This window comes from Bos javanicus, chromosome 16, assembly GCF_032452875.1.
Source record: "Bos javanicus breed banteng chromosome 16, ARS-OSU_banteng_1.0, whole genome shotgun sequence".
Classification (NCBI taxonomy): Eukaryota; Metazoa; Chordata; class Mammalia; order Artiodactyla; family Bovidae; genus Bos; species Bos javanicus.
The window spans coordinates 17,250,656-17,278,403 of NC_083883.1; positions in this window are offsets into that span (position 1 = coordinate 17,250,656).

Here is a 27,748-nt window from a genome sequence, read left to right on the forward strand (position 1 = left end):
TATTCATTCAACCATTTATTTCGCTTTCTATGGATCAATAGGTGGATATAGCAAAAATAAAAACAAACATAGGCGCCCTACTAGATGCTGGGGTACAAAGGCCCTCTTAGAGCTTATATTTTTAGTGACCACTAAGTTAAAAGGATCTCTTTTGTTTTCATCAATCTGTTGAAAATATTTCAAGGAAAATTGTTTATGTGAGGTATTAGGAAATGTTATATATAAACACAAATGTTATGTAGAATACAAATTTATTCATTTCATGGACAAATACAACAGGAATGGTACATTAAACTCTGACATAGGTCGTTTTTTTTTTGGCAGGACTTCTCCATTATGCTAATATGAATGATGAATCCCTTGCAGAGAATATAGTCTATGTAGCAATTCCAAACTTATTGGCTACAGAATAGTACCATTACAGAACATTTCAAAGGATTTTGATTTTGTGGAACACTCTTTATAAAATGTTTCAATATTATTCCTTCTTAGAAAGTGCAGAGGCCTACATAAGAGTTATAATTTCATCCTTAAACAGCCTTGCTGTGTTAACCTGACCATCTCCTGGAATTCTCCTGTACCTGGAATTTTCCTTTGAAAATGGAACACTGCCAAGACTGCTATTCTATAACATGGGGCTAAGATACAATGTTAATGCTGAGTACAAATACCTTTCACAGTGTTTGATATTTTTACAGTCTGAAACTTCTGAACTTTAATATTGTGTGCACTTCTTAAAAATTATTTCTTGTCCTATATCTATAAATTTTTTAGTATACTGATATTTGATTGGCTTTCATTTTTAATAGTCACTCAATAATCTAGATTTTATAAGCAAAGCTTCATGAAATATATTATCCCTGAAAAAAAAATCTTTGAAACTGAACAGATGGATAGATTTAACATATTGATAGACAAAATAGTAATATATGGATAAGCCTTAGTTTCCATCTTTGAATCTACAATATCTTTTCCATTCAATATAATTGAATCTTGCTCTTTAGTTCAATTTAGAATTTTTAAATCTCTGAATTTTCCCTTTCCTATGCTACCCAGACAGGAGTCCATAGGACATTGTTCTGGGTTCTCATCATGATTTAAAAGGAAATTTTCAGTGTCCAGAGGCTTTGATTTCCTGCAAATGAAGTAGGAGGATGTCCCAAATTCTTTGCAGCAGGAACCCCCTTAGGTGGCATCAAGCCTAGACTTCCAAATGGAGCCGTCATCTATGATAAAAGGGGAAAGTGATGGCATTACCTCTAAATCTGGAGAGCACCTGGGAGAAGCTTCTGCTGTCCACTCCTGCAGTTTTTGCCATTGAAAACCTGGCTGATGTCAGCATCATAACCTCCAGGAGGACCAGCCAGCGAACTGTGCTGAAGTCTGCCATGGCCACAGGTGCCATTGCTGTGCTGGGCACCTCACTCCTCCTCACCTGAGCCAGGCAGCCAGCTCTTCAGGAGCCATAACTCACAGTGATTCCCAACCCCAGGGCTGTCCACAAGCACAAGAGGCATGTTCTGTGAACCTGCCTTCCCCTGCTCCCTGTAACACACACGAGTCTCCATGCTGTGTGGACACTGCCATCCTTACAACAGTAAAGGAGCTGGCTCTGTGGGTCTGATGTAATAGATGCTGACCCGGGGAGTGCTGGGTGTGCATGGTTCCCTCTTCAGTGAGCACCCATGGGCGGGTGTCCCATGAGAATCCTGAGGGTGTCCCACACACTTTCTACTTGAGCCAAGATCCTCATCAGGTGGTAGAGCAGGGGCAGGCCGCAGCTGAGAAGGCTGTGACCAGGGAGAAATGCAGGGTGGATGAACTGCCCCAGCTCCTGAATTGTCTGCTGTTCAGCCTCCCAGAGGCGGCAGCTGGTCTGAAGGTGGCAGGTGCCCTCCATGCTTGCCCAGCAACCCCCATTGAGGACAACAGCGCACAGACACCAGTGAGAATGCCACTGAAGACAGACTGCAGATCCTGCTGCTCAGGCCACACAATAGTAGAAGCAGTCATTGAGTGGTCTTCAGCTGTTCTACTGCAGACACTCAGTAAGTAAGTTGACAGAAATTAAACAGTGTCCAAAAAACTTATGTTGAATCTCTGACTTTTGACTTTTTATTGGAGTGATGAGTCCATTTGTTGCTTATATTTATTAATATGACTGACTTTGTGACTGCTATTTGTTTTTTATGTCTTGTCTTTGTTGCTCCTTTGTTAGCATTATTCCTCCTTCAGTTCAGTTCAGTTCAACTGCTCAGTAGTGTCCGACTCTTTGCAACCCCATGAATCACAGCACGCCAGGCCTCCCTGTCCATCACCAACTCCCGGAGTTCACTCAAACTCATGTCCATTGAGTCGGTGATGCCATCCAGCCATCTCATCCTCTGTTGTCCCCTTCTCCTCCTGCCCCCAATCCCTCCCACCATTAGAGGCTTTTCCAATGAGTCAACTCTTCGCATCAGGTGGCCAAAGTACTGGAGTTTCAGCTTTAGCATCATTCCTTCCAATGAACACCCAGGACTGATCTCCTTTAGCATGGACTGGTTGGATCTCCTTGCTGTCCAAGGGACTCTCAAGAGTCTTCTCCAACACCACAGTTCAAAAGCATCAATTCTTCAGTGCTCAGCTTTCTTCACAGTCCAACTCTCACATCCATACATGACCACAGGAAAAACTATAGCCTTGACTAGACGGACCTTTGTTGGCAAAGTAATATCTCTGCTTTTCAATATACTATCTAGGTTGTTCATAACTTTCCTTCCAAGGAGTAAGCATCTTTTAATTTCATGGCTGCAATCACCATCTGCAGTGATTCTGGAGCCCCAAAATATAAAGTCTGACACTGTTTCCACTGTTTCCCCATCTATTTGCCACGAAGTGATGGGACCGGACGCCATGATCTTCGTTTTCGGAATATTGAGCTTTAAGCCAACCTGTTCACTCCTCTTCACTTTCATCAAGAGGCTTTTTAGTTCCTCTTCACTTTCTCCCATAAGTGGTGTCATCTGCATATCTGTGGTTATTGATATTTCTCCTGGCAATCTTGACTCCAGATTGTGCTTTTTCCAGCCCAGCATTTCTCATGATGTACTCTGCATATGATTTAAATAAGCAGGGTGACAATATACAGCCTTGACGTACTCCTTTTCCTATTTGGAACCAGTCTGTTGTTCCATGTCCAGTTCTAACTGTTACTTCCTGACCTGCATATAGGTTTCTCAAGAGGCAGGTCAGGTGGTCTGGTATTCCCATCTCTTTCAGAATTTTCCACAGTTTATTGTGATCCACACAGTCAAAGGCTTCGGCATAGTCAATAAAGCAGAAATAGATGTTTTTCTGGAACTCTCTTGCATTTTCCATGATCCAGCAGATGTTGGCAGTTTGATCTCTGGTTCCTCTGCCTTTTCTAAAACCAGCTTGAACATCAGGAAGTTCATGGTTCACGTATTGCTGAAGCCTGGCTTGGAGAATTTTGAGCATTACTTTACTAGAGTATGAGATGAGTGCAATTAATTGTGTGGAAGTTTGAGCATATTTTGGCATTGCCTTTCTTTGGGATTGGAATGAAACTAACTCATTTTGGGCTTCCCAGGTGGCTTTAGTGGTAAAATAACCTGCCTGCTAATTCAGGAGACATAAGAGATGTGAGTTAAATCCCTGGGTGGGGAAGATCCCCTGGAGGAGAGCATGGTAATGCAGTAGTGTATTCTTGCCTGGGAAATCCCATGGGAGAGGAGCCTGGCTGACTACATTCCTGGGGTCTCACAGAGTTGGACATGACTGAGATATTTAGCAGCAGCAGCATCAACTAACTCATTTCATGTTAAACAAAATGTTCTAGCATTCATTTTAACTCCTCTGTTGACCTTCTATTTGTTCTAGGATTTATAATAGGAATCAATATATTATGATGCACCTCACATTAATACTGATAAAATATTGAAACTTTGCTTTATTACTGTTCCATTTCTATCTCCTTTTTTGTTCTGTTTGGCTGTATAGCTTACAAATTATTATATGAAATGAAGTAAGTCTCTCAGAGAAAGACAAATGCTGTATGATCGCTGTCATATATGGAATCTAGATATATATTTATATTTATATGATGGTTACCAGAGGTGGGGGGTAGGGATTGGGATAAACAGATGAACTCTCTTTATAAAATAAATTGAATTTAAAAATTACAACTGTGTATGTTAGAAAACTAAGAACAGAGCATTATAATAATTGCTTTATGTGGTCTTATGTCTTTTAATAAAATTGAGAAATATATATATATATATATATATATACATATATATTTATATGCTTTTCTGGTGGCTCAGACTGTAAAGAACCTACCTGCAATGCAGGAGACTCAGGTTCGAGCCTTTGGTGGGAAAGATCCTCTGGAGAAGGGAATGGCAACCCACTCCAATAATTTTGCCTGGGAAATCCCATGGACAGAGGAGCCTGTCAGGCGACAGCCCATGGGGTCGCAAAGAGCTAGACACGGCTGAGCCATTTACACACACATCACATACATACATACATATATATGTGTGTGTGTGTGTGTGTGTGTGTGTGTGTGTGTGTGTGTAATCTATATTTACTGACAGATGTACCACTGCAGTGCTTTTCATTTCTTCTTGTGGATTTGAGTTAGTTGATCATTCTCACTCAAGATTTATCAGTTTTATTGATCTTTTAAAAGAACCAGTTCTTTTTTAAATATTGATTTTTCCTATCAGTTCTATTATTTTGTCTTCGCTGCTTTTATCTTTATTATTTCCTTTCTTCTGCTTGCTTTGGGCTATTTCTCCACGTTTTTTATTGTTGCTTCACATGAAATATTAGGTAACTGACTTGAGACCTTTCTTCCTTCTAATGACAAGCAATTAACGGTGTATAATCCCCATAGCACTGCTTTCTTTATTTTCCACAAACTGTAGTATGTAATGTTTTCATTTTCGTTCAGTCAAAATATTTTTTATTTCTCTTATGAATCTCATGAGTTATTTAGGGGTATTTCTTTGATTCCAAATATTTGGCACTTTCCGTATATCTTTCTGTTGCTATCAACAATAATTGCATTGTGCTCAGAAAATAGACTTTGAGTATTTTCAATTCTTTACAATGTATTGATTTTTATTTAATGGCTCAGAAGATGTTTTATTTGGGTAAGTGTTCCAAAAGCTTTATGGAATATGTATGCTTGCTTTTGTTTGTTGGAGGGATTTATACATGTCAACCAGGTCAACATCTCTTTATTGTTAATTGTATGTCTACTTGTTCTATGGATTTCAGACAGAGGAGTATTAATATGGCCAACTTTAATTGTGGGTTTTTCTTTTCACTTTTCAGTTCTATCAGGTTTTGCTTTGTGCATTTTGAAGCTTTATGGAGATTATTATGTTTTTTCCCTCAATATACTGTTTTAGTTCTGGTTATATTCCTTGTTCTGAAGTCTATATTTTTTATATTAATATAGCCAGTCCAGATTTACTTAATATTTACATATTATATTTTTCCATATTATGGCATTTAATCTTCCAACAGCTTTAAGTTTGAATTGGGTTTTAATAGACCATACATAGATATGTCTTTTTAAATACAATTTTTCTCTATCATTAATTGGATCTGCAAACTGTTTATATGTAATGCAATTACTAATATATTTGAATCACCAACTTATTTTCTCTTGTTTCTTCTATCAGCTCTTTGTTCTCTTTTTATTTTTAGCATGATAGCTCTTGGTTCAAGTGTTTCTTTTTCATTTCATTCATGCTTCACTATTGGTCTATTATTTATAGCTGTGAAAAATGGTGGTAAACTTACAAGTGGATAATTATAATTACTCCTTCATTCATCTGTCTTCTTTTAATGGTATATTTAATTGCATTTATGTTATTAGCCACTTAATTTATTTCTAATATTTTTCTTTCAAGGAGTCAAATTTCTATTAAATCAAGTCTAAATAAGAAAAAATGTAGTTACTGTCACTTTTTACAGTTCCAGAGATAAATGTTAAAAAATCTAGAATTCTGCCTGGTATCATATAGATTTGATATAAAAAGGATTTTTTAATATTTCTTAAATCATATCTACTGGCTCAGTTTTCCTCAGTTTATGTTTGTCTAACAAAGTCTTTTATTTTTTTTCTTTGTGTGTAATATTTTGCTGTCTCCAAGATTATTTTTTATCAGTGGTTTTCAGCTGTTTGAATATGCTGTACCTTGATTGTATGGTATGATTGAAAATATGATTATTCTTTACAGTTCTACACTAAAATTCTTTATTTTCCATAAAATTCAACCAATTTGAAATTTAATTTTTTTAGCCCAAAAGCAATAGAAGCAATTGTAATATAATAAGGTTTTGTGGACTACAGCTAATTTTTTTTTAGTATTCTAATACATATATTGAAGTAGTGGAAACTTTACACATCCTTGTAGTATTTCAAGTATCTTTTACTCAAATTCTTAAAACAGCTTTACAGAACACCACCTTGTCTGATTTGTATAGCAAACAGCTTGTGCATCAAGTACAGTGTATAAAATCTCATTAACATTATCCCAAAAGTATGTAATCCCAAGATATATAATTGAAATAAAAGACAATGAGAATAGATTCTCATTCAGCATGCCACAGAGACTTTTTTTTCAGACTGAGATGCCAGCAGGTTAATGTTTCCTTTTTGTTTTTTTCTTTTCTTTTCTTTTCTTTTAGGAGATATTGACTTGGAAGCTGAAGCAAAGAACTGAACAGTATCTAGTGCTGAGAGATTTTTATCTATCAGTTCAGTTCAGTCATTCAGTCGTGTCTGACTCTGCAACCGCATGGACTGCAACACCCCAGGCCTCTCTGTCCATCACCAACTCCCAGAGTTTACTCAAACTCATGTCCATTGAGTCAGTGATGTCATCCAACCTCATCCTCATTCATCCCCTTCTCCTCTCACCTTCAATCTTTCCCAGCATCAGGGTCTTTTCCAAAGAGTCAGTTCTTCACATTAGGTGGCCAAAATATTGGAGTTTCAGCTTCAGCATCAGTCCTTTCAATGAATATTCAGGACTAATCTCCTTGAGGATTGACTGGTTTGATTTCCTTGCAGTCCAGGGGACTCTCAAGAGTCTTTTCCAATACCACAGTTAAAAAGCATCAGTTCTTTGGTGCTCAGCTTTCTTTATAGTCCAACTCTCACAGCCACACATGACCACTGGAAAAACCAAAACTTTGACTAGATGGACCCTTGTTGGCAAAGTAATTTCTCTGCTTTTTAATATACTGTCTAGGTTGGTCAAAATTTTTCTTCCAAGGCGCAAGTGACATAATTTCATGGCTGCCATCACCATCTACAGTGATTTTGGAACCTCAAAAAATAAAGTCTGACACTGTTTCCACTGTTTCCCCATCTATTTGCCATGAAGTGATGGGACCAGATGCTATGCTCTTAGTTGTCTGAATGTTGAGTTTTAAGTCAACTTTTCCACTCTCCTCTTTCACTTTTACCAAGAAGCTCTTTATTTCTTCTCCACTTTCGGCCATAAGGGTGGTGTCATCTGCATATCTGAGGTTTTTGATATTTCTCCCAGCAATCTTGATTCCAGCTTGTGCTTCTTCCAGCCAAGTGTTTCTCATGATGTACTCTGCATATAAGTTAAATAAGCCAGGTGACAATATACATCCTTGACATACTCCTTTCCCAATTTGGAACCAGTCTGTTGTTCCATGTCCAGTTCTAACTGTTGCTCCCTTACCTGCATGCAGATTTCTCAAGAGGCAGGTCAGGTGGTCTGGTATTCCCATCTCTTAAAGAATTGTATCTATAGCACAGCTGTTAAAGATTTGATGTTGCTATTTCCTTTCTATGAATGAGTAAACTGAGTCTCAAAGAGGTCAAGTCACTTAAAATCACACAGATGTTAAGTGGCAGGTTTTTCATTCCTGTGTAGATCTTAAATATAATGCTTTCACTATCCCCACACAAATTTTAAACCTTTTGAAAATTTATATTTGCAAGCATATTTAAATTATATGAAACTTTAAAGTGTCTTATAATACCTGGAAAAATAAGTTTATAAATAAGTAAACTAATGTAAAAACACTTCTAAGTTTGCTACTTGGCCAAAGATCAATCATAGATATTAACCAGCTATGACACAGGGGGAGAATATATTGGATTGATGGGAGTGTCTAGAAAAGTGATTATCAAGGAGATGCCAGAGATTTGAAAAGCACTCTTAGTATTTTTATCAGAAATAAACATGACTTGCCACCCTATAGAGACTAGGCATAGTGAGATCAATGGTTTCAAAAAAAAAAAGAAGAAACACACCTTGTTTGCAGTTGTTGTGAAGACAATGGTTATAGTCAGATAAAAGCAACTTTCAAAATAATTCTTAATTTCTGCACCAGGAAATATTGAATGTACAGTCCTTAAAAGTTGAGAATCCTGAGCTAGAGAAAACATGTCTGTGACAAAAATTTATCTGGGTTAAAAAATACAGAACAGTAATGATTATACTATTTTTGAACTATGGATGGATGTTCACAACATTGTACAGGAGTAGTAATTAAGACCATCTCCAAGAAAAAGAAAGGCAAAATGGTTGTCTGCAGAGGCCTTACAAATAGCTGTGAAAAGAAGAGAATATAAAGGCAAAGGAGAAATGGAAAGATATACCTATTTGAATGCAGAGTTCCAAAGAATAACAAGGAAAGATAAGAAAGCCTTGCTCAATGATCAGTGCAAAGAAATAGAGGAAAATCATAGAATGGGAAAGACTAGAGATCTCTTCCGGAGAAGGCAATGGCACCCCACTCCAGTACTCTTGCCTGGAAAATCCCATGGGTGGAAGAGCCTGGTAGGCTACAGTCCATTGGGTCGCTAAGAGTCAGGCACGACTGAGCGACTTCACTTTCACTTTTCACTTTCATGCATTGGAGAAAGAAATGGCAAGCCACTCCAGTGTTCTTGCCTGGAGAATCCCAGGGACAGGGGAGCCTGGTGGGTTGCGGTCTATGGGATTGCACAGAGTCGGACATGACTCAAGCGACTTAGCAGTTAGCAGAGATCTCTTCAAGAAAATTAGAGATACCAAGGGAATATTTCATGCAAAGATGAGCACAATAAAGGACAGAAATTGTTTGGACCTAACAGAAGCAGAATATATTAAGAAGAGGTGGCAAGAATACACGAAGAGATATACAAAAAAGATCTCCATGATCCAGATAACCACGATGGTGTGATTACTCCCCTAGAGCCAGACATCTTGGATTCCAAAGTCAAGTGGGCCTTAGGAAACATGGCTATGAACAAATCTAGTGGAGGTTATGCAATTCTGGTTGAGCTATTTCAAATCCTAAAAAAATGATGCTGTGAAAGTGCTGCACTCAATATGCCAGCAAATTTGGAAAACTCAGCAGTGCCCATAAGACTGGAAAAGGTCAGCTTTCATTCCAATCCCCAAAAAGTCAATGCCAAAGAATGTTAAAACTACCTCACAATTACACTCATCTCACACACAAGCAAAATAATACTCAAAATTCTCCAAGCCAGGCTTCAATAGTACATGAAATTCCAGATGTTCAAGCTGGATTTAGAAAAAGCAGGGGAAGCAGAGATCAAATTGCCAACATGCATTATATCATAGAAAAAGCAAAAGAATTCCAGAAAAATATCTACCTCTGCTTCATTGACTATGCCAAAGCCTTTGGCTCTGTGGATGACAATAAACTGTTGAACATTCTTAAAAAGATGGGAATACCAGACAATCTTACCTATCTCCTGAGAAACCTGGATGCAGGTCAAGAAGCAACAATTAAAACTGGATATGGAGCAACATACTGGTTCCAAATTGGGAAAGTAGTGCATCAACATTCTATATTGTCACCCTGCTTATTTAACTATGCAGAGTATATCATGTGAAATGCTGAGCTAGATGAAACACAGCCTTGTATCAAGATTGCCAGGAAAAATATCAATAACTTCAGATACACAGATGACACCATCCTTACAGCAGAAATCAAAGAAGAACAAAAGATCTTCTTGATGAAGGTGAAAAAAAAGAGTGAAAAAATTGGCTTAAAACTCAAATATCAAAAAAAGATCATGGCATCCCAACAGTCCATGACAGATAGATGGGGAAACAATGGAAACAGTGGCAGACTTTATTTTCTTGGGCTCCAAAATCACTGCAGATGGTGACTGCAGCCATGAAATTTAAATATGGTTGCTGTTTGGAAGAAAAGTTCTGACCAACTGCCGGGGTCCAGCCACGGTGGATCCAGGGAATTCAAAGGGGAGTCAGCTTCGGCGATCAGGAAACAATAGATCAATTAAGTGTTAATTAAAGATATAAAGAGTGGTTAAACAGGGATAGCTCAGTAGGAAAATTCAGTGGAGGAAAGAGGCTGAGTAACTTGGTTTACGCGGAAGACCAATAAAACTTAGAGATAAGACGTTTGCACCACTTACGTAGGCCACAGGTGTCCTTCCATTCTCCCGTGGGAGAGGAGACACTGAGGCCTCCCGGGTCGGACCTTAGAAGCTCAGGCAAAATTAGTAAGCTTGGCGGGCCTCCACGATCCAGATGGGAACTCAGCCAGATGTTGAGAGAAAGAATGACATGAGGAGACCAGTCTCTCTGGGAACTGATCCCATTCTTTATTTTCCAGGGTCTGTTTTTATACACTGAGATGTTATACAAAAGTCACGCAGGGTCAGCAGTCCTGACTTTTATTAAAGTCAGGTGCTTCATACAAATGTATACAGAGGTCTTAGGGGTGTTACATCATCTTCTGGCCAGGGGCCTGCTGACAATTTATGACCCTCTCCTTTTGACAGTGGTCAGTCAACCAGAACACTTATTTCTCCAGGGGTGATTATACTTAAAACAGACGCCACCTTCCGAAGGTACCAGATAAAGTTACATTCCTATGGGGTGAGGGTGTAGTGGGTTTTAATTAAGGAAAGAATTTGCTTAGCCTAAGGTCTAACATGATTAACATCAAAGGTTAATACTAATTTATTCTATATATTCATTAATGTGTATAAGGGAGGGGATGTGGAGACTTAGCAGCAAACATTGGCTCAACAAATGAAAAACCCTTCACCAATACAATTTCTAATCAGCCCATTATACTTATAGTTTTCTAACTTCTTTAAAGAATCTGTTTTTAGAAGGTTTAAAGCATTTCATGCCTCTCATGGTTGGGAGGCTGTAAACAATCACATGTGGCCGGACAAGCCTGTCAGGCAGGCTAGAGAACCTTTAGAGGAGTTTGTAGGTTGAAACACTCTTGTCACGCCCAGGAATTTTTATTAATTGGAGCCCCAAGTTAACTCCTTCTCTGAAAGAGGTGGTGCGGGACAGCCCCCCATAAAGTCAGAGGTGTAGGTGAGAGCACAAAGCAGTAGAGTAGGCAGACTCTGTTTTGGGGATAGATGCTTGAGAATTTCCAGGGGGACTCCTGAGGCTCGATCCCGCCTTTGAGTATGCCGAGCCTCCTTCCTCATGACCTTTACCATGGGCGGAGTTCCTGATGCTGGCTCCCGGCAACCAACCTAGATAGCATATTCAATTCAGAGACATTATTCTGCTGACAAAGGTCTGTCTAGTCAAGGATATGGTTTTTCCAGTAGTCGTGTATGGATGTGAGAGTTGGACTATCCTGAAAACTGAGCAACAAAGAACTGATGTTTTTGAACTGTGGTGATGGAGAAGACTCTTGAGAATCCCTTGGAAGGCAAGAAGATCAAATCAGTCAATCCTAAATAAATCCTGAATGTTCTTTGGAAGGACTGATGCTGAAGCTCCAATACTTTTGGCCACCTGGCGCAAAGAACTGATTCACTGTAGAAGGCCTTGATGCTGGGAAAGATTGAGGGCAGGAGGAGAAGGGGATGACAGAGGATAAGATGGTTGGATGACATCACTGACTCAATGGCCATTAGTTTCAGCAATCTCTGGGAGTTGGTGTCGGACAGTGAAGCCTGGCGTGCTGCAGTCCATGATGTTGCAAAGAGACAGACACGACTGAGCAACTGAATTAAATACTATCTTTATTGCAGTAATCTATTCAGAGATCCTAGATCTAGTTAAAATAGTTTTACACACTTTTCCCTAATACTTTGTTCAAAACAGAATGGACAATTTTTAATGATTTGTAGACAAGAATGTAATTGAAGAATTACCTGTACCCCAGAAGATTAATGTAGAAGCAACATGAAAATTTGGATGATTTAAACACGCATTATACTTGTCAACTTAGTGGCTATTATAAGATATTCTTTCTCAGAGGAGCCAAACAGTGCTGATTATTCACATTTTATCTCTAATTTCAACTCCTAAGTGTATAAGGAATCCATTATATATTATATCCATTTTGAAACTCTTATGAGTTAAATTTGAAGTATTCCTGTAAAAAGTGTTTGAAATATATTCTGTGTTTCTGGTGCTTTTCAAAACATGTTTAACGTCCAGTGACAATATAACATATAACAAAAGAACAAGCCAGCAAGCAAGGGAAATGACCTTCAAACAAAAGGAAAAATGATTAGAGATTAGTATTTTTGCCATGTTCACATGACATTTCTCCAAGAAGAGAAAATAAATGCTTTATATCTTGTTTAAATGCATAAATGTTCTATATATTTGGACTTGTTTTTAAAAAGCTGACAAATATGCATTTCTTATTTTGAATTATATAAATGTAAATCTACAAAAATGGAGAGGTATTTTCATATGTAATTATCATCAGCAATAGAGAAAGGATATGATTTTGCTTGATGCCATTTAAGTATGGTTATTGTTTTACTTTGAAGCCATAATTTTTTATGATAATGGAGAAAAGAGGGTAAGGTTATTCAAATTTGAGCATTCCTCTCCACAATTTGGGACTAAAAATATATAATCCTTCTACAAATGTTAATGATGTTGTAGGCAAGGAAAGTGTTCCACACGATTTAACAAAGACAGATAGGAAATGTATTTAGAAATATTACATGTGACTTTCAGAGAGTTTAAAAATTTTTTGGAAAGACTGAAGGAATTTTTGCCAATTATTTGAAAATTAGAGTAATATAGCCAATTCTACCCATTTCTATGCTCAATTTGGTTAATCTCTGTAAATAAATCTTAACTAATCCCATTTTTCTGTCAGTTCCATAGCCAATGGTTTTTAAGATTCATTGCCTACCATATGTTAACAAAAAAAGTTTTCCAGAAGGAGATTTGAATTTCTAGTTCAGAGTACTCATCTGGACATATGTCAAAACATCTGTTCTTCCTGAGGGTAACCACCTTCAATTTTTAAGTGTCTATAGAAACTTTCTAAATCTCACATAACATTAATAAAGGTAATATCTCAAACTGTCTTTCAAAGATGTTCTAGAATAGGTTTAGAAACATGCAGTGTATCTTGAGCATTTTAGAGAGTATGCTAAATGAATCATCCTATATAATAGCATCATCTTTACATATATTAAAAAAACATTCAGGCATAATGAAGATAAGACCATCTATTATCATTAAAATATGGGACTTCTTTGAAAATACAATTTTTATATATACTTTTATTTAAATGATTAAATGTCTGTTTCAACTATTCTGATTTACAAAACAAGTGAAACATACATTGTGTGGGTTTCCCTTATTTTCTGTAACTAACTAGTGTGTGTAGATATCATATCATCCATAATAAGTAATTTATTAGGAATAGCTTTTGTTAAGATTTAGAGCTATTTCTTGATAAGAAGGCCATGGACAAAATTATTACTGGCACATGCAGTGCATTCAATAAATGTGCTCATGGGTAAGACAAATAGTTTTTATAGAAAACCACGCTATGGCAGAGCTGGTGAAAACTGCATATGAAACATTTGGAAATGTCATCTTTTAATATTGCTGTCACTATCAAATCAATCTCCATGAAGATATCTGTCCACACAAGGAGCTTCACTTGTGACTATTAGGCTACAGGAGCACTAATAACAGGTTACTCCTCAGCAGTAAAGAATCCGCCTGCAACGCAGGAGACACAGGAGACCCCAGTTCCATCCCTGGGTCGGGAAGATCCCCTGGAGGAGGGCATGGCAAACCACTCCAGCATTCTTGCCTGGAAAATCCCATGGACAGAGGAGCCTGGAAGGCTACAGTCCATAGTGTCACAAAGAGTTGGACATGACTGAAGCTACTGAGCATGCAAGGATGACATTTCCATCCTTCTTCTAATTAGGGATATAATTCCTTCTTTCTGCCTTCCTGTAAGATATATCATTTCCTCAAGACAGGTGCATTTTGCTCATTTTTGTGTTTTGCTTAAAGGTCTCCAAATGTTTTGAACACATTAAATACACATATTTTCCTTGAATTAGAGATAATTCAGTTTTTTTTTTTTTTAGGGTGGCCTAAAAGGACTTTTATTTTTTATTTATTTTTTATTTTATTTTATTTTTAAACTTTACAATATTGTATTGGTTTTGCCAAATATTGAAATGAATCCGCCACAGGTATACCTGCGTTCCCCATCCTGAACCCTCCTCCCTCCTCCCTCCCCTACCCTCCCTCTGGGTCGTCCCAGTGCACCAGCCCCAAGCATCCAATACCGTGCATCGAACCTGGACTGGCGACTCGTTTCATACATGATATTATACATGTTTCAATGCTATTCTCCCAAATCTCCCCACCCTCTCCCTTTCCCACAGAGTCCATAAGACTGATCTATACATTGGTGTCTCTATGAAACTGGAACCTATTATACAGAGTGAAGTAAGCCAGAAAGAAAAACACCAATACAGATAATTCAGTTTTAAGTGTGTCAATAAAATTCAAGAACTTTAAAAGATTGTGTTGTTTTCTTTTTCATAAACCAACTCTGCATGCGCTCCTGAACAACAGATTCATTGCTGGGAGAGGCGGTAAACACATTTTTAGAGCAGAACAGGGAAACCACTTAATATTCTGCATGCAATTAATTTAATGCATAAATCCTGAGCCCTCCATTAAACATCTTGGAGAGAAAGTGTAGAATTAATTCAAGTGGAGAAGTGACAAGGGTAGGTCTAATAATCCAGCAGGTTTTGTATAGTCATATGGAAGAAGGCTGGTGGACGCCAGCAAAGTTTGCAGTCCTCGCTGCATGCTAAAACTTATATTAATAGATTTTCTTACTTTAATCCTTCTTTCCATTTGGAGAAAAACATGCTTGTTGATTATTTGGTGTGCCGATCTTTTATCTATCGTTACTGAATTTGTGCTCTTAAACAAATGTTAATTTTTTTTCACGCTGCTCCTGATTTCCCTATTAACAAATAACTTGCCTTAAATTTAAAATTAAAAAAATGGTGGACATATTTTTCTTTTCTCCTTTCAGCTCTCCTTCCTCTACTCCCTCTCCTCTCCACCCTCCTGCCTTTTCTCCTAATTCTCTAGATTTTTCTAATCTTTGAAGAAATGGTAGAGGTTACCTACAAAATCATCAAGTTTTTCTGGGGATGGATTTTTAAATGGTGGGTTACTTTTTAAATTTATAAATGAACTCAGTATGTCTATAAATTTATTTATAAGAAGCTCTCTAAATTTGAAAACACGATTGCCTTGACATATTTGCATGTCTAGTATTGCTTTTTCTTTTATTATCCTTCTTCATCCTGTAGTTTCTCTTTATCATTTCTTTCTCGCTTTCTTTCAATGCAAATCTCAGAGTTTGTTCCAGTGCTTTCCACACTTGACTGTATATTGGAACCATCTGGGAGACATAAACAATTCTGTGGGCTGGATTGGGGATTATGAGTTTAGCACAAGTTCTGAACGCTTCTCACATGAGGCTAATGCTCACCATGTATGAGGAAAACACTAGTGGGTTTTATTCACATTTTCAAGAAAATGTGGATTTGTTAACCCTCTCATTGCTTCCCAAGTCTCTCTATATATTCAATGAGGCATTCATATTTATTATATCATTCACAAAATTCTTTAGATTGGTGCCATTTTTCTTTTCCTAATTTCATGATTTAGATGGTTAGCTCATTAATTTTTCTATTTTTTTTTATTTTAATATGTCCCTTTACAATCATACATTTCTGCCTAAATAATACCTCATTTGCTTTTGTTCAGTTCTAAATTTTTACTACTTTACAATTTGATGCCTTAAGAAGTATGTGTGTATGCAAACACAGACATAAATATGTGTGTTTTAATTTTAAATATAGAAATATTTTCTGGGTTTCTCTTCACAGATAATGTAGATATTAACATTCACAAGATTTTCCAGGGCCTACATAGAGACAAACTCAGAAAGCATCCACTTAGTCAAAAAGTGCTAACAATCCTGTCTGATATTTCCAGCTAAAGCAGATTTATTGTGAAACTAATGGAATATAAGCTTTAGGTTCTATCATTTTGTACAGTAAAGAGTTTAACTTTGTGCATTTTGAGGTCTGGACTTTGCTATGAGACAATCTCTAGGTCCTTGGAATTTTCTATTTGATAAAATTTTTGCTTACTTAAGGGTCTTCAGCTGATACAGACAACCTAACAATGATATCTCTGGGTCATGTGGTATTAGCTCAATATGTGGAAGGGCTACAGATTTAGCTTAGCTATGTGGGCAGTTATCCATGTCTGCAAGACAGAGCCCCAGTAAAGATCCTGGACCCAAAAGTTTAAAGGAGGTTTCCTGGTTGTCAGTTTCCATATAGATATATTCTATATATGTTACATTTTGTTTCCAGGAAATTTATCAGTCTGTGACTCCATGATAAGTGAAAAATTGGAGACTCCAAGTGTAGAACTTTTACACTTTTCCAAGTGGGCTCTGCCCCATGTGTCACTTCCCCTCACTAATTCATGGAATGACCATGACTGGGAGTATAAGTTTTCAGGGAGATCTTTGAATCCCTCCCATAAATCACTGAAACTAATGGTGGTTTGGGGGACATCTAAGCATTGGGATCAGAAGTGAGGGTGAGATTGTGGACTGTTTTGTACCTTCCCACACTTGCATGGAGCCCTTCTTCTCTGAGAGACCTTAGTATGGTGGTTTTTTTCTGTAAAATGTGCAAAAGTAACATCCTTACACAAAATTTTTAAGATGGCTACATTTTTCTAATTTGTCTTCCCCTCCATGATAATGGACATTCACGTGCTCATAAGAAAGGTTGGAGACAGTTCAAGTAAAACAGAATTTGAGGATATATTTACTTGGGATTTAGTATATTTTGTAGTCTCTTCTATGAAAAGGTAAATTATCGACAACCATTCAAGGTTTAAATGACTGTCAGGATACTTCCTACTATCTAGTGTGCTGTGTTACCTAGTGTTATTTCATTAATTTGAAAAGTCAGAGGTTTTAGCATATCATGTTTGTGTCTTATGCTACCTGGTACTAAAATATTTGAATAATAGAGGGAAAAACTTGATTTGAAATGTTTAGTTGTGAGAAAGTTATGTATAAAAATTTATCCTAAGAAATCATGACATTTATAAGAATTTTAACTGGAATATTCATTACTTATCAATATTTAGCAAAAATCAGAATCAAAAAATCATAATCTTGACTGTTTATAATGGTAAATGTGTGAGATACTGTTTTTTTTTTTTTCATTTTTGATAGGAAACAAGGAAAATTCATCAGAATTCCTCTGTGTGCAAGGCTCTGAACTTTAATAGTACAAACACTGATTTTATCTGTTACAGCTAAAATTTGAAAAGCAAAATTGCTCGACATAAATTTTCCCAGAACTAATAACAATAGCAAAAACTTACACAGCATCAACAAAAAGTAGTTGTGAAACTTAAGGAATTGATCTTCACATAAATCATGACAAAAATATTTGATCCAACATAGTAGAATAAATATTATTTTAACTTACTATTCTTAGGATGGAAATCATCTTCCTAGGAAGAGGCAATTGGAGAGTATAGAAGCAAAAATTAAGGATATATATTACAGAAGTATTTCAGAATACTGAGAGATTAAGGTTATCTTTTGATTGCTGTAGTGATTTTGATATTTGCCAAATTTATGTTTGGTGTGATAGTCTTTCTAATTGGAAATAAATGCACACTTTATAAGTCAATTCTGTACATGCATTTTAAAAAAATATCCCTACTTACTGAAGGCTCAGGCCTGGCAAAATGTGTGCCATTCATGTACCCACTCTAGAATGACATCAGGACTTTGTACATAAACTATATTGACTATGACATGAATCTCTTAAGGTACTAATAATCTTGCATTATGTATAAATCCTGATATGTACCAGGAGAACATCATAATTTCAGTGAAAACAGTTACCTGTTGCTCTGACTAGAAATTAGATTTTTCATATAGGGGAGAGGATTCAGTTTCTCTGGATTTAAAAACTGGATTCTATATATACTAGCTATATAACTCTGGGTAAGCTAAAAGTGTTAAATCACTTTTACTTATATATAAACATGAGATATATAACCATCCCCTGGGAGCACAGAGTTAAAGACTCTGCCTGCCAATGCAGGAGACGTAAGAGATGCTGGTTTGATCCCTGGGTCGGGAAGATGCCCTGGGAAAAGAAATGACAAACCACTCCAGAATTCTTGCCTGGGAAATCCCATGAACAGAAGCAGGCTGCAGTCCATGGATCAAAAAGAGTCAGACACAACTGAGTGACTGAGCACATGTAACCATCTAGACTGTGGGAGAATTTTAAGATTTAAAAGCAAGAATGAATGCAATGTCTAATATATCTCACATGGATAATTTCCAGATGTTTTATGTTTTACGTATATATTTAAGCTGATGCTTTTTTCTTTTTCTACAATATTTTTCATAGTTTTCTTCTTTCTTTCTTTCTTTTTATCAATCTTCAAAGCATGGAGATTTACCTAAGTTTAAAGTTTTCTAAATGGATATCCTTTTGTCACACATTTGATTGTTCTCTCTGCATACTGAATTGTATCCATGTCGGATGTATCAACCCACTCCAGTGTTCTTTCCTGAGAAATCCCATGGACAGAGGAGCCTGGTGGGCTACAGTCCATAGGGTTGCAAGAGTCAGATATGACTTAGTGTCTAAACCACCAAATTTTTGTGCAAATTTTAGCTGAAATTCCAATGTGAGGTAGCTTTCTTGTAGAATGCTTCTGATGGACCGATAAGTGATACTCTCTCATCCTGCCCATTCTCTGATTTTTTCTAAGCAGATAGAATTTGATATTTGATGTTTATTTTATGAAGGCTATTCTTAATAACTTTTTAAAAATCTTAAAACTCAAGAATACATTACATTGTGTCCTGTGTCATTTTATTTTTGGTTGATTTCTAAAAGCTACAGTTTCCAGATAGAAAAAGGGAGAACTATATATACATACATATAAAATATAATATACATATATATATATATGTATAACACAGGTATGACAGTGGATTTGTGGATGAAAATGGAGAAAAAGTGAATAAATAGCCCAAGAAGGTGCATCTATGCAAACTAGATACAAATTCTCAGGTTTCTAGTTTTGAAACACTTTCTTTTCTGTTCCAGAGGACAAATAATTAAGGAGACTTCTCCTTGGCTCTTTAACATTCCTGCTCTGTTGCTATGAGTATAGCACATAAGTCTTGTTTTTGTTAGTAGTAGAAACTTCCACCTACTGCTTAAAAGGAGCTTTTGATGATGTTTACATTGATCCTGAGGAATTATTTCCTAAGCCTAAGATTTATACATACAAACTGAAGTTTAGAGCCTGTATCTTAAAAGCCACTGGATGGAATTTGGAGATAATTTTGACCTCTAAGGAGTAATCCATAACTAAGTGTGTCCATGGAAAATGAAGAAAAGGATAACCAAGTTATGGTAAAGAGGATAGAACAACTCATATTCACAAAACTCCACATGTGTTTTAGACACAATGTATGTAAATTCTTTATGCAATATTTTCATTAAATCCTCATTATTCTCTAAGGAAAGTGTCATTCTTTCAAATTGACATAATAGGAATCTAACTAGATTGTCACACATCACACAGCTTTAAAGTTCTGGTGTCTGACATTAATAACTGTGGTGCTAAAGGTAAAAATTTGAGTGTTAAATTCAATCTATAATGTCACAGGAAAGTGGGTAAGAATTACTGAGAGCAAAAAGGACTGAAAATGATGAACCATAAGTTGTAACCTTTCTAGGAAGGAATATTTAGACAGCTCACAGTGATGTTAACATTTAAACAGTCAACATAAACGCTGCTTTCCAAAAACACATTTCTGAACACTTAAACTCTATTGCCCCTACTCTCAAACATGATATATTTTCAAAGAATTTCACATTAAATTGCTGTGTTTTTAATCAAAGTGTGAAAATACCTTGGAGATTACAATAATTTCAACAAATTTTCTTTACTTCATGAAACTGTTTTCATGTTTTCTCATTTTAAAACAAATTTGAATGCTATGTGATGAAGTCTATTTTCTAATGCAGAACATTTTCAAAGGACGTATCTCCCAGGGAGAAACAGCTCCGGGAAGCAATCAACCTTTCTATTTCAAGCAATCTACATTCATGCTTTGGTATAAAGAGGGGCGGATACATCATCTTCAAGAAGAACCTGAAATAAAGAGGCCGAAGCAAATATTTAGATTCCGAGACACTCATATAAAGTCACAATATAAAATTGGTGTAAGTTCTCCTTGATGTTTGTCTTCTAAATTTTAGGCATTATATTGCAGCTGTTAAAATGTATTGTAAATAGTGCAAAAACAAAGCACAGTGTTATGAAAAATGAACTTAAGCACTTTTTTTCCCCTATTTCTCAACTTCATCTGTCTTGAGATTACCAAGGTACATAAACTAAGAAATCTGATTTTATATCCTATTTCATGGACATTTAAAAACAATGTATGCCTCCTTCTGCTATACAGCTGGTTCCCACTAGCTCTCTGTTTTACACAAGGTAGTGTACAAATATGTCAAGCCTAATCTTTTCATTATCCTACCCTCCCCTTCACCCACGTGTCCACATGTCCAAGAGGGAAGGTTATGTATATGTCTAGCTGATTCATTTTAATGTATAGCAGAGACTAACACAACATTGTGAAGCAAATATACTCCAATTAAAAAAAAAATAAAACCAATGTACACATCAAGGCTGTATATTGTCACCCTGTTTATTTAACTTATATGCAGAGTACATCATGAGAAACACTTGGCTGGAAGAAGCACAAGCTGGAATTAAGATTGCTGGGAGAAATATCAATAACCTCAGATATGCAGATGACACCACTTATGGGAGAAAGTGAAGAGGAACTAAAAGCCTCTTGATGAAAGTGAAAGTGGAGAGTGAAAAAGCTGGCTTAAAGCTCAGCATTCTGAAAACGAAGATCATGGCATCCGGTCCCATCACTTCATGGGAAATAGATGGGGAAACAGTGGAAACAGTGTCAGACTTTATTTTTCTGGGCTCCAAAATCACTGCAGATGATGATTGCAGCCATGAAATTAAAAGACGCTTACTCCTTGGAAGGAAAGTTATGACCAACCTAGATAGCATATTGAAAAGCAGAGACATTACTTTGCCAACAAAGGTTCCTCTAGTCAAGGCTATGGTTTTCCCTGTGGTCATGTATGGATGTGAGAGTTGGACTGTGAAGAAAGCTGAGCGCCAAAGAATTGATGCTTTTGAACTGTGGTGTTGGAGAAGACTTTGAGAGTCCCTTGGACTTCAAGGAGATCCAACCAGTCCATTCTGAAGGAGATCAGCCCTGGGATTTCTTTGGAAGGAATGATGCTAAAGCTGAAACTCCAGTACTTTGGCCACCTCATGCAAAGAGTTGACTCATTGGAAAAGACTCTGATGCTGGAAGGGATTGGGGGCAAGAGGAGAAGGGGATGACAGAGGATGAGATGACTGGATGGCATCACTGACTCGATGGACGTGAGTCTCGGTGAACTCCGGGAGTTGGTGATGGACAGGGAGGCCTGACGTGCTACGATTCATGGGGTCGCAAAGAGTCGGACACGACTGAGCGACTGATCTGATCTGATCTGATCTGATACATGAAGAAGTGTAATTTAGGGATCTTTTTTCACTATGAAAATGCTTTAATGGTAGCATCTGTACAGCACGTGATGTTCAGACAGAAATAAGGGCAAGTGCCCAGGGAGGGCGCCGAGGCTGACAGAGAAGAGGTTGTGAGTAACTGGAGTTCATTTCAGTTCTGTGCTTTCTGGGGAGCAGACGCTCTAGGCTGCCTCCTTGAACTCAGCCTCATCCTCAGCCTTGGGGTGCTGGTATTGCAGGTACTGGGACACCAGGCAGTTCACCTTGTTCTCCAACTTGTTCTCCAACTCAGTGAACCCCATCTCCTCCATGGCCTCGCAGTGCAGGAAAGCCTTTGAGTTGCATGTGACCATGAACTGCTTTCAAAGGACTTAAACAGCTCTGGATGGATGGCACCCTTGCTAAGGAAGGTGACCAGTATTTTCAGCCCCTGGCGTGGGATGTCACTGACAGCTATTTTCACATTTTGCGGAATCTGCTCCACAAAACAGCTGCTCTTCTTGTTTTGGATGTTAAGTGTCTGCTCATCCACCTGCTATATAGATACGCAGCCCCTGGATGTAGCTGTTTATATACTCTTTTTCAGGGCTTCTTTGGTAGTTCAGCGGTAAAGAATATGCCTGCAATGCACGAGACTTGGGTCTGAAAGATCATCTGGAGAAGAAAAACTGCAACCTGCTCCATTTTTCTTGCCTGGGAAATCCCAAGAACAGAGGAGTCTGAAGGGCTACAGTCCAGAGGGTTGCAAGAGTCAGACACAATGTAGCAACTAAAACACCACCTCTATGCCTTCAAACATGATATCACTGTTATTTAACATGGTTTTCTGTTCACTTTATTGTGATTTGGTTATGATATATTTAATTTTAGTATCATCACAATTTGCTAAATTCTAAAATCATTTCCAGAGGTTTATTTTCAATAGGGATGAAAATGAAAATACTGACTTTTAAAAATATTTGTACAAAGCAAATAGTCAAAAATATTGTACAATTTCTAATGATTTTTTTTTTAAACTAGAATCTGTATGTTGTAGACATACAAAAGCATTCTATACAAATGCAATTTACTGTTTGTGGTTCAACTGTTTGTTTGTTTCTATCTTAGCCTTCAAGGTAGAACCTCCAAAATAATAATCAAAAGTCATGATGCAGACTTCAGAGCTGAATTTGCTATTCCTCTTAGTATATCTGTCGAGATATTCAATTCTTGCCATTTTAGCTGTAAAATTTCATTTAATTTTTTTCCTAAAATTTCCTAAAATATTTCCTAAATATTTCTGCCAAATATTCCACTTTTAATACCTTGTCTATATTTATCATAGCTATTTTGATCTTGTCCATTAAATTCTATGCATCTAGTAGAGCAGGAGGAGATGGGGGCTACGGAGGATGAGATGGTTAGATGGCATCACCGACTCAATGGACATGAGTTTGAGCAAGCTCCAGCAGATAGTGAAGGACAGGGAAGCCTGGCATGCTGCAGTTCATAGGATCGCAAAGGGTCAGACATGACTTAGTGACTGAATAACAACTTTGGATCTGTTTATATTTTCTTTCTTCTTTGCATTTGCATTACTGTCTGCAGATCTCTTTATTTTTGATTAAGCAGCAAACATTTTAATGAGACAAATAGAAGAGATTTTTGAGACCTCAAATTGTGTCATCTTCTTCCTCACATTTATTTTAGCTCCTGGGATACATCTTCCCTTTGCAACTCCAGATCATCACAAAAAAGAGTAGGCAAACTTTTGTCAAAAACCAGAATATAAATATTTTAGGCTTTGTGCACCATGCAACAGTTTCCTCAACTAATGAGCAAAATTTTTTGCCAAAAGGCTAATAGTTTTGTCTACACTTACTTTTAAAATATTAAATGTAAACTATTACTAAATGGAAATACTATTCTTAGCTTGTGAACTGTGCACAAATAAGTGGTGGGTCCAATCTGGCCTGTGCACCACTGTTTCTGATTTTTGCCTTATAGCAAAAATTAAGATGCTTCTTAACTGGGCTTTAGACATTGTAACAGCTGGCTTTTTCCCACTTCGCCCTGACTCATAGAATAGAGCTTTTTGGTCCTACACTAAAAATGAATTGGTTAACAGCCACTTCTCTGCTATGTCTGTATTTTCTTACTTTCTTTCTTTCTTTTTTTTTTTTTCTGTGCCACCAATTCTCTTGAGTCTGTTTTCAACATAGTTGCTCAATCACATGACCTCTTGTGAATCACTTTAAGAATTAGCAATTGGTTTCAGAGAAAATGTCACACTATAGTTTTAGCTACCTTCTCTGGCCTTTCTTATTTTCTTGGCTAGGCAAATCCTCAATGCAGCTGATGCAATCAAACTAATTATTTGTGTGTTTTAATAATTACTTGTATGTTTTAGTCTGATTTTTCTAATTGTTCTCAAAGAGAAAGTAACCTTTTTTTTCTTGTGAATTGAAATGAAAATGATCACATACTCTTGTTCTTCATAGGAAAAATATAATTCTCACACAAATCAATTTCTGCTAATGAACATCTATTGACTGACCTCATTTCAAGATTTCACCAAATATCTGAAAAGAAATTTAAATACTTACAATTCAGAAAACAATAAATAGATAACCAAGGCTTATTCTGAACTCCCCAAATCCTTCACAATCAAGGTAACTGTTAATTTTATTAAACTTTAGACATAAGCATCCCCCCTCCACAGCTCCTTACTCACAAAACTATGCATGTACTTATACACATATAATGGAGGAGGAAATGGCAACCCACTCCAGCATTCTTGCCTGGAAAATCCCATGACAGAGGAGCCTGAGGGGGCTAAAGTCCATGGGGTCACAAAGAGTCGGACAAGACTGAGTGACTGAGCAAAAAGCCACTCAAGGATGACTATATATTGTCTTAAGATATATATCTATGCTTATTTATTAAACATCATAAGTGTGACTTATGATGCTCTCAAAATGATATGATCTATCAGTAATAACCAAGATTTTAACACTTGCAGAATGGTTGCATTTCCTAAAATATCTATCTCAGTTAGAATTTATGTAGTTGAGAACACATTTTTACTTTTCTTCTTTCAATAGCTAGTATTCAACTTTTCTTACCTGACTCTGCTTTGTATTTTATTAATTTCTTTAAGTATCCTCCATTATAGGATTTCCCAGGTAAGTCAACAGTCAAGAATCTGCCTGCCAATGCAGGAGATATGGGTTTGATCCCTGGGTGGGAAAGATCCCCTGGAGAAAGAGATGACAACCCACTCCAGTATTCTTGCCTGGAGAATTCCATGGACAGAGGAGCTATAATCCATGGATTTGCAAGAGTCAGACATGACTTAATGACTGAAACAATGATAAATCCTCCATTATATCATAGATTTTTCTATTCTCTCTAGGACAGAGATGAGAGAGTGAAGTCGCTCAGTCGTGTCCGACTCTTTGCGACTCCATGGACTGTAGCCTAAACAGATTTCTCCGTCCATGGGATTTTCCAGGCAAGAATACTGGAGTGGGTTGCCATTTCCTCCTCCAGGAGATCTTCCCGACCCAGGGATTGAACCCAGGTCTTCCTCATTGTAGGCAGACACTTTACCGTCTAATCCACCAGGGAAGAGGACAGAGATACATATGTATTAATATGTTTTAATAAATCTCTATCTTAAACTGGCTGAATCTATAGAGCCACCATGCTTAATCATTTGGCAGATTTTTTCAGGAATGAATTGGCTGGAATTGATGTCAGCTAAAATTTTTTAATTATTTTACTTAAGTCATAATCATAGGCCATCATATACTTTAATTCTCACAGTCAGTAGCCATATTAGTTAACAAAATTTGTACTTGAGTTTTTTTAATTTCATCATCTAATGTCAGACAAAGAAATTGTAATGTTTATATCTGCAAGAAATCTGAAATCTAGAAACATCTTTTTCATAAATTTTCTGATCACTTAATCACAGTTTATAGAGGAAATGGCAGATATTGATTCAACACTAATATTACTTGGTAAGAAACTCTGGCTTACATATAATAATAACATACTTTACTCAGACTTCTTGGCTGTACTCTAAAATAAGATGTATATTACTCTCTTAAGTATTACTAGGTCTCCTTTCAAGATGGAATTTTCATATTTTCATGCCTTATTTTGATGTGAAAAGTTATTGATCTGATGCTTATGCTGGTTCCAAGAGCTCAGATAATTATGTTTTAGGATGTGAATCCAGGGTTGTTGAGGGTCTGGCAACGAATGAGGCAAGAGGGCATATGACAAGAGGATTGTTCTACATCAAACATTTTTTACAGGATAATTGTGTGAATAAAAGGCAGGTAAAAGAGTAATGGGGAGATTCGTTTTCAATTTTATTTATTAGCACATTAAAATATTGCATTTCAGTATTACTATAGACTGTGACACATGCTTGGCCACGGTCTATAGTATTGCTCCTCAAATGAAAGGGAGGCAGTGATGAAGAAAAGGAAGATCATTAGCTAATCCTAACATTTTCTTTTAATGTGCACAGTGGTCACTAAAGGATTATCAACATCCAGATGGGGGAAGGGAAAAGGGTATTATATTTATTGTTCAAGGAAAAGGTCTCTTAGTTGATTATCATCTGTCCCAACTTAGTTAACACTTATTGTTCTACTAGGAGAATCAAGGGCAAATGTATTTTTATTTTTCTTAAAGGGACTAGATATAAATATTTATGAATAGTATTATGCAAAATAGATGATAAATGTCTTTACAGGAAAGAGATTTTGATATAAATCCTTGTTAAAGAAATACAAGTAGAATGATGTTGTGAAAGTAATCTTTCAGAAACTCATAAAAAATTTTGCAATGCTTACCACAGGAAAGGGGCTTCCCAGGTGGTACTAATGGTAAAGAAAATGCCTGCCAATGCAGGAGACAGGACGTAAGAGATGAGGTTCAGTCCCTGTGTCCAGAAGATCCCCTGAAGGAGGATATGGCAGCCCACTCCGGTATTCTTGCCTGAAGAAACTATGGGCAGAGGAGCCTAGGGACCTATAGTCCATAAGGTGACAAAGAGTCAGACGTTATTGAAGTGACTTTATGTGCATGCACACACCACATGGAATTGCATAGTTTATAAAATATATATTGAAAATTACTATGTAAATATATATGTACAACATTCATCACAAAATAGGAAAACCATATGAAATCTTCAGTTCAGTCACTCAGTCGTGTCTGACTTTTTGTGGCCTCCCTGTCTATCACCAGCTCCTAGAGTTTACGCAAACTGATGTCCATTGAGTCGGTGATGCCTTCCAATCATCTCATCCTCTGTCTTCCCCTTCTCCTCCTGCTTTCAATCTTTCCCAGCATCAGGGTCTTTTCCAATGAGTCACTTTTTCACATCAGGTGGCCAACTACTGGAGTTTCAGCTTTAGCACCAGTCCTTTCAATGAACATTCAGGACTGATTTTTTGTTTTAGGATGGACTGGTTAGATCTCCTTGCAGTCCAAGGGACTCTCAAGAGTCTTTTCCAACACCATAGTTTAAAAGCATCAATTCTTCAGCACTCAGCTTTCTGTATATTCCAACTCTCACATTCATACATGACTACTGGAAAAACCAAAGCTTTAACTAGGTGGAATTTGTTGGCAAAGTAATATCTCTGTTTTTTAATATGCTGTCTAAGTTGGTCAGAACTTTTCTTTCAAGGAGCAAGCATATTTTAATTTCATGGTGGGAGTCACCATGT